At 43.6% G+C, this 8187-nt stretch overlaps 1 long non-coding RNA gene across 1 annotated transcript in view; it reads right to left on the bottom strand.

The window, feature by feature from the left end:
- Window positions 1-1174: 1174 nt before the first annotated feature.
- LOC138249074 (uncharacterized) overlaps window positions 1175-8187 on the bottom strand; it is a 79700-nt gene continuing 72687 nt past the window's right edge. Inside the window, exon 4 of the long non-coding RNA XR_011194697.1 lies at window positions 1175-1297. This is a non-coding gene — a long non-coding RNA (uncharacterized lncRNA). The remainder of the gene's footprint in view (window positions 1298-8187) is intronic.

Genomic DNA, 8187 nt, shown 5'->3' with positions numbered 1-8187 from the left:
CGTGAGGTACACGATGCACTGCCCCATCCTGCACCCCATCCCTGGTCCACCAACGCCATCTCCAATGACTCCAGTGTCGTCAACAGATGCCCCTGTCTGCACTGTGACCCGCCGGTGCCGCATGGAGCCCACTCTGTGCTGAACCGCTGTTTGGGCCTACTGATGACAGCGCTTCAGCAACAACGCCGCTGCCTGCACTGTGACCTGGAGGCATCGCACATTGCACCGATCTGCCCCTCTTCACACTGCAGCCCTGGTCTCACCAATGCCACAGAATGGCATCACCCAGCCGCTGCCTTCACCATGACCTGTGGGCACCGCACGTCGCATCATCCTGCTTCACACTGCAGCCCCGATGCCATCCAGGCCAGAGCTCCTGACTTCGACGTTTGATCTGCAACACGTGTGACTTCAAGGGCCCGACAACCCCCACACTGACCTTCTGAGCCAACGTCAGCGATGCCAGCGTTACTGCACTCTGGGTCTCATCACTTGGATCACGACCCCCTGCATTTCCAAGGTACTGTTTTTCGGGTCTTCCCGTCACTGTGGCTGGCCCACGATGCTGCGGCCGGCCTGAACTGTTGGGTTTGTTGTTCATGATGCTGTGATTGCCCCAGACAGAGCTATTGACTTCAAGGAACTGCATCTTTATTACTGTATGTTGGATTTTTCTAATTTTGGTCTTGTTTTACACAGATAAATATTGGCTATTTTTCTAAAACTGGTGCGGTGTCCTTTTGTAGTGTTTTCACTGTATTACTGTGTGCTATGTGCAAATGCTTTACACATTGCTTCTGAGATAAGCGGGACTGCTCATGCCAAGCTACCAAGGGGATGAGCAGGGGTTATCTGAGGTGGGTATCTCCCTTATCCTGACTAGAGTGAGGGTCCCTACTTGAACAGGGAACAAACTGACTGCCAACGAGAGACCCAATTTCAAACACACGCCAACTGCAGCAATCACATGTGCACATTGCACCACGACTCAGAAACCTCTAATGCATGGTTAAATTTAACAGTCACTCAATGATCCTTACTGTTTGTGCATAGGTACACCATTCAATGCATCTTGAGGTTTACAGCACCCTGAATTTTTAATGCAGAGCATTTATATGTTCTCACTTTGAATATCCATAGTCATGAAAAACAAGCCAGAAGTCTCAAAATACACATGGGCTAGAAAGCCGAAACTGGCAGATGCCGACACTCATCTCAGGCTCCACTGATGGTGTTACAGGTCCTTCCTTCCTCCACACGATAAGATCTCTCAAGATCCTTTGTGTTGGCATGGTTACTATAAAAAAGAAGGCAGAGAAAAGTTGATGAGTCAGGTCTGGGGAGCTGGGGACGAGGATTATCCAACCAGATAAACTGACATGTTCAATTACAGTATTCTGCTCTTGACAAGAAGTTCTTGTGGAGCCCCCATCCATTTGGAAGGAAGTACCAGCACCTCAGGGAGAAGTCCAATTTCATATCCACTTCAGAGGTGGACGGGCAGAGCTCTGTACAGGGAGAAGCTGGATAAGAGGAAGGATACACAGACCTGAATAAAGGTCCTGACAGAAGTGAGGAGGTGATGCATCATGAAGAAATCACAGTGGAAAGGTCTTGGAAGAACCAGAGAATGCTCTGCCTTATCCTATTCCCCAAGCCCTAGAGAACATTTGATAACACATGCATTAAGTTGACTTCTAGGGTGTTGGATGTCACACTCAGTCAAAGTTTGCATATTCTGCCTACTCCTCATCTCCTCCTCCGGACTCGGCACCCGCTGCAGACTCGTTGAGTGGTGATGAAGACACATCACTGTCCCCAAATGTTACAGATTGTGTAGTTTCCAGACCTTACTCTCCTTCATCTTACATCCACCTTTTTCCAAGCCAGGGCATAGCTGGCAGTAGTGCAGCCGGTACTATGCACCCTGGGCCAGATGTGGGAGAGGACCCAACCGCAACAGCCCCTTCAGCCCTGAGAAGGCAACTAAATAACCATGCTGGAGTTCCGGAGCTGAACAAGCATTAGGGATGAATTTAAGTTTTGTCTTTATCTTGTAACGTTTGCTGTGCAAAGACAGGTCAGGTGTCAGTATAGCCTTCTGAAAAATTGCTCCTTAGTCTCCTAACATGGAGACTGTTGTTTACTTTTCTTTTGCTTACTGCAAAGTATGTGGATTTTGTAAAGTGGACTTTGTGAAAATCTTGATGGTGAGAATGAAAGGCTGTAGATTGTCTTTTCTCCTCACACACAAGAAAATGTTCATACCTATAAATGAAATGTACAGGTGTTTTAAAATAAATAAACAGGAAAGCAGACATGAAGTACTTTTTTCTAATTTCAAAGTGTGCTAAAAATTATTTTAATAGGGTAAAAACAAATCAAGACACTGTACTTGTTGATGCACAAATGAAAAATATTCACTAACATACATTATCGTTTGTGTCCTATATTGCGTTATCATTACAATTGTGTGTCTGTGCAAAGTAGCGGTTATTTCAATGAAAAACATTCTTCCTTTGAATGACAGTGGCTACCACACCATGCTTTAGGAATATATTTATGACAGAGTGCTCCTAAATGAAACACTAGCTACATATTACACCCTTAACATTCTCCTGCTGAATGGGTGCGGCTCATTTGCTGCACTTGCTCTTTGTGTGATGCTTGATTTTTTTTTTTACAATCCTATGAGTTCAGTGATGTAACATTGATGGCAACAACACTCGTCTGAAAAGTGTTTCAGCTTTGCTGCTTACTAAGGCCACATGAGCTCTTAAAGCACTGTGAGTTTCCTATTAGCTCTGTCTGATTTCTTGAGCTGCAGGAATTAGACTCTAAGCAGCAGAGTCTACTGATGTACCTGCGGGGAATCTATGCGTGCACTAAATGGCTGAGCAGGTCACACACTCACTTTTGTGAATGTAGAGGGTGGCATTTGGCTCTGCAGAGGGCAAAGGAGAAGTTATGCCCATTCTGTTGGCTGGCTTCTGAAGACAAAACGGTCACAGTAGTCACTGTGTTCAGCCTGACGGGCGAAGGGCAGATGATGGCAGTTAATAAAAGAACATAGGCTTATTTAGAACAGAGTGTTGGAACCGGAAAAATTAATGATGAGAGCATTTTTTGTTTCATTTTATGCTACAAAATGCACAATTAACTTTAAACAACTTCTTTGAGTTGCTAATGCACATTTTGTCCTTAGTAAAACCAAAAGTAGGAATAGTTATCCTTCTGAGACCTGTAGAACCTGTTCAGAATCTCAGAAAACAAATGTTGCTCTCCAGAGCAAGACACTGAGAAAGATGGAAGTCAAGTAACTGTTACACAAAGTACTGTAGTAGAGATAGGTAAGACATCAAATTAACTAGGAGTGTCCAGCTAAGGGACTGCTTGGCTTTAAGAGCCCAAGCAGAAGCTGAGCCATAGGAACATTTGCCATGGAATGCACGCAACAAATATTATGTAAAAATATGAAAAATGTCTTCAAACTTCAATCAAAAATATTTTTTCACAAATGTTTCACCTTAGTACAAACATTGTATAACTACATTCAGGGGTGTATATATATATAAATATATATATATATATATATATATATATGTAAATATATATAAATATATATATATATATATATATGAAACAAAGAAAGATGCCACTCATCACGGGCAACAAAAAGATCGCACTCCAAGGTTTTGAAGAGAAAAATAAAGTTTAATGGCAAAGCGTTTCAATCTTACAAAGATTTTCCTTACAGCCCATACTTCACAAGTGCTCTGGCCCGTTTAAAAAAAACAACGTAAGACACCCACAAATGAACATAGAAAAAAGACTATGGTTCAGCCATTACTATCTACTAGAAAAATGATCCAACTACCAAAGGGAATATTTATATTAGAAAAATGTTCAACAATAATACTTAAATTCATCATATTTGAGGAGAAATTACTAATATTCAAGACAAATATCCTCTGACCGTGCACAGCGCCCTGTTAATATAATCTTTTGGTATTGACAGGGTGCTGTGTACAGTCAGAGGTGGCGACAGGGAGAAGAGGTTACACATTATGGAATCAGAATACACTGTCGTCTTCATAATAAATTATTATAAATAAAATAGCTACTGCAAAGTGGGAGTAGGGTTTTCATATGAGAGCAGAAGGCCACGATGGTTCCTTGCAGACTTGTGATGAAGCAGAAAATGAAGGTTTTGATTTATTAACGCATAAACGTAGTGTGAAATAATCATGTGTGTCTTTAACTGAACTAATAAAGATTGTACGGGGACAAAATGTGCCCTCAGAGTAGTTTGCCAACATTTATAAGCGTGCTTTATAGAACGTGGTGTATTAGAATTGCACTAATCCGACGTAATCATAAACGTGTGCTACGATTTGCTTGTTCAAACTACGTTAGCTTAGCATTACTTTAGCGGAGGCTTTGGCCTAGTGGCCTGGTCTCACGGTTTAGATGTTCGTATTTTTCCAATGTGCTATTAAACGTGTATTTCTGCTTGAAGCTGTACTTTTCCACAGAAACTGTTCACATGCTTATCTTAAAGTTTCGTGCCAGCCTGGCATATTTTCTCTTTAATTCAAGGTCGACTTGCAGGTGCGGACAATGGAGGCTCTGAAAGTGAGCTAATTGGTAGACAATGTTGCGATTTGCGTACCCATCTCCAAGGATAATGTATGCTTAAGTAAAAGCTTGAGAACTGTCGTTTTTGATTGGACAATTTGAAGCTAACCTATGAACCCTCCAATGGAGACCCTACTGGACCCGAACTGTTGTCTATAAAAACCAGGTGCACGAGAAGATAGTAGCTATTACCAGCTCGATACCCGCCATTTTGCAGACTTCGTAGCTATTATGGCCCACTTTGCTGCGACGCCATTTTGAGAGACTTTGATTCTTTCTCTAGTCGAGAGAAAGAGACTTTAATGATTCTTGCCCTAGAGACTTTAACTTTGATTTGTCCCTTTGCATGAAGTAGTAGTCTTAACCTGCCGCCGTGAGGCGATTGCCCCGTTCACCCCTGCCCCTTTGTCCCGTCCCATGCTGACCGAGAAACGATACCTGTGAGACGAAGACTTCATTGATTGCTGATCGGAATTGGTAATTATGAAAGGAAACTGTAAAATTGCATTGTGTTTCTTTTAGGTAACCAACTGCTGATTTTGATAAGAGCCCCAGCTAGGAGTTTTTTCCTAAATTAATGTTGCTAAATTGTTTTTGCATGAAGTCCCACATGCCAATGCTAATTTGAGGTTAGATGAGGATTCCATATGTTGCACGATGCAATTTGAGATCTTGTTATGCTGACTAAATGTACGCAATTAGCCCATTACAGATTATCGTATTAGTGCTTTGCATTGCCGTTATCGAATGCCTTGTGATTCAAATGCTACATAGATTACACTTGTTTCGACGTTATGGACAGCTATTAATGTTCATTTATGTTTATCATTTGGTGTTGAGACACATCTATATCGTGCTAGCTTTGTTAATATAGGGAAATAAATTCACTAACTTTGCAATAAACTGGTGTGGTTATTCCTGACTGAAAGGTCAGGGTTCGCCGAAATGTATTCTGGATTAATCATTAAGTGTTATGTTGATCAAGGTATTGCTTATGTACGTTATTGATTATTGATCTGATGCGACGGATCGATTAAGAGTACAGAGAGTTCCCACTTAGTCAAAAGATTAATCGGCCTAAAGAGCGTCCGAACACAGGTAAATTGTTACTTCGGTTCGCTCTATCAGTAGATGGTAGCAGAGGACGGTTTCGTCTTTTGGGACCCTGTACTATTAAAATACATGGTGTTGAATTAACGGTTACGCATTTTGAGGCCTCATTCGAGAAGTTGAATTAGATTTTTCTTGGATAAAATAGATTGACAGAATGATGATGGGCTAGGTCCACCGCGACTTTCCCGGGATCTCGGAGCTTGCGAATGGAGGGAATGGAGGTGTGGAGACAGCGTTGGCGGTACTAGTGATGGTATGAGTGAAGTTAGGGTTTTGCGCTTGCACAGCTTATTGCCGCAGGGTGTGTGAAAAGGTTGCGAGGATTTTTTTCCTTTAAAGGATAGCGGAGGTGCGACTCCGAGTGTAGAAGTAGAGAAGTCGTCGAACTTCATAGAAACAGCGGAGGTGCGGCTCCGGGTGTGAGAGTAGGGAAGTCGTCGAACTTCATGTGCGTGTGGCGCTTTATGCATAAAAAGGTCCACGTGGTTGTTGTTGTTGAGACGGGCCCTGCGAGGTCAAGAGACTCCGGAGTATGTTGATCCATGTTGTGGTCTGGGCGGTTTAGTAGGTTGATCGGGCGTGGTCAACAAGTCGGTACGTGTGTTAGGGAGTGAAAGGAACTTCGACTTCGGGCTTTGACAAGATTCTAAGTGCACTAGAATAGATCATTGACAAGTTGAGAGTAGGTCTGCAGGTCAGATTTGCTTGCGAATGTGGGGACTGAGAAAGACGGAATAGCGGCCGAGGCTAGTGAAAGGTCCCTAAGGTCCTGAAGCGATTGTGTTACCCTTCCTGTAGTAAACCGACGGATCTGTTTTAGTTTTTGTAGCTCGCAATATATGCAAGAAGTTGTTACGAAAAGAGGTGAGTGAAGGAAGACTAGCCGCGAGGCTTTGTCAGCCGCAGTGTGTGTGAGTGTGACGTCACTAGGAGCCGCGCTGGGATAGGTTGGTTGGAGAGAAGGGTCGCGCACGGATTGGACGCAGTCCGTGGGGCTCGTTTGGAAGGGGAAAGGCAAGCGAAGAGTATTCCGGGAATTAAAGTCACCTATTGATTACAAATTTTGTGGAATAAAAGTGACCTATTGATTATAAACTTTGTGAATTAAAAGACGAGAAAATGAAATTCCTTAAAGCATTTAGGAGCGCGATGAAGGGGGAGTCTTACATCAAAGCGAGCGTAGGAGAGGAGACGCCGCCCGAGGGCACACCAGCTTATATTGTAATGGAGGAAAAAGGGGTAGCTCCGTGTCTTTGGCTAAAGCAATGGCACAAACTGACAGAGAAACATGGGAGCGTAGCGTTCCCGATACATGGGACGTTCAATATAAGGATCCTAGAGAATTTGAGATTCACGATGTACGACATGAAGGTGCCTCCAAGGCCAGCCCAGTTTGAGGCTCTAGCCATCTGGGAATTAATTGCTAGACAGCAACAGAAGAATAAGTTTGAAACAAGGATGAGGAAGGTAGAAAAGACACTAGCGGATGCTAGGTGGGATAATGCGCAGAAGGTGTGGAGGTCAGATGTATTGCAGGGAATAAAATTGTTTCCCGCAATTACTAAGGAGGAAGAGGAGACAGGTAAGAAAGCTACCTGTAAGACAGACAGGAAGTGTTCCAAGGATAGAGAGGACGAGGAAAAATTGAGAAGAGAAGAGGAGTTAGAGGATGAGGAGTTAATAATGAAATTGCTGAACGACCGTCCACCACCTTATGCGGAGAATGGACAAGGTCCAAGTACCAGTTCTGCCCCTCCGGCATCGGTACAGAACAGTGAAACCCAGAGTTCAGGAGCACCATCGGGATCTAAGGACCCGAGTTTACTGTTCACCCCGCAGATACCGCAGGTTAGGAGAATATATCCAGATGTGCCCATAATGAAACCAGCAGAAAATTATCAACCGCAGATGCCAGGGTACTACAGCAGTGACAATAGTGGAGGAATGGTTCTAGAACAAACAGTAAGGGGAGTACAGAATGGTCACAATCCAATAATGACACAGGCTGAATCAACTCAGTTTATGATGCCTCAAAAGCAGATGCAGGGAGGAAACGCTCATGCTCAGATGACGGGGAGTCAGATGGGCATGCCGGCAATGATGACCCATAGTATGGGGATGAACATGCCTCAGAACATGGGATATGGACAGAACCCAGATGCGATATCACTACCCATTACTGTAGGTCCACCGGTACCTCTGTATAGCCAGCCTAACTTAGGCATGAACAGTCAGGGATCAATGCTACAGAATGGGACAGAGAGGAGGTGCATAGAGAACACTCCAGGGATAACTCCGATAGCGGCTCAGCCAAGTGGATCTGGTTCCTTGATGGAGTTTAGTCCCATATGTGCTCAGTCTACACTGGTGAGGTCGAGCCCCCCACTGATAATACCTTTAACATCGAATACTGAAAAGTTGCCGCAACCATCAATG

This window comes from Pleurodeles waltl, chromosome 8 (genome assembly GCF_031143425.1).
Source record: "Pleurodeles waltl isolate 20211129_DDA chromosome 8, aPleWal1.hap1.20221129, whole genome shotgun sequence".
Classification (NCBI taxonomy): Eukaryota; Metazoa; Chordata; class Amphibia; order Caudata; family Salamandridae; genus Pleurodeles; species Pleurodeles waltl.
The sequence above is the reverse complement of the archived record's forward strand: the minus strand, read 5'-3'. Positions and strand labels throughout refer to the sequence as shown.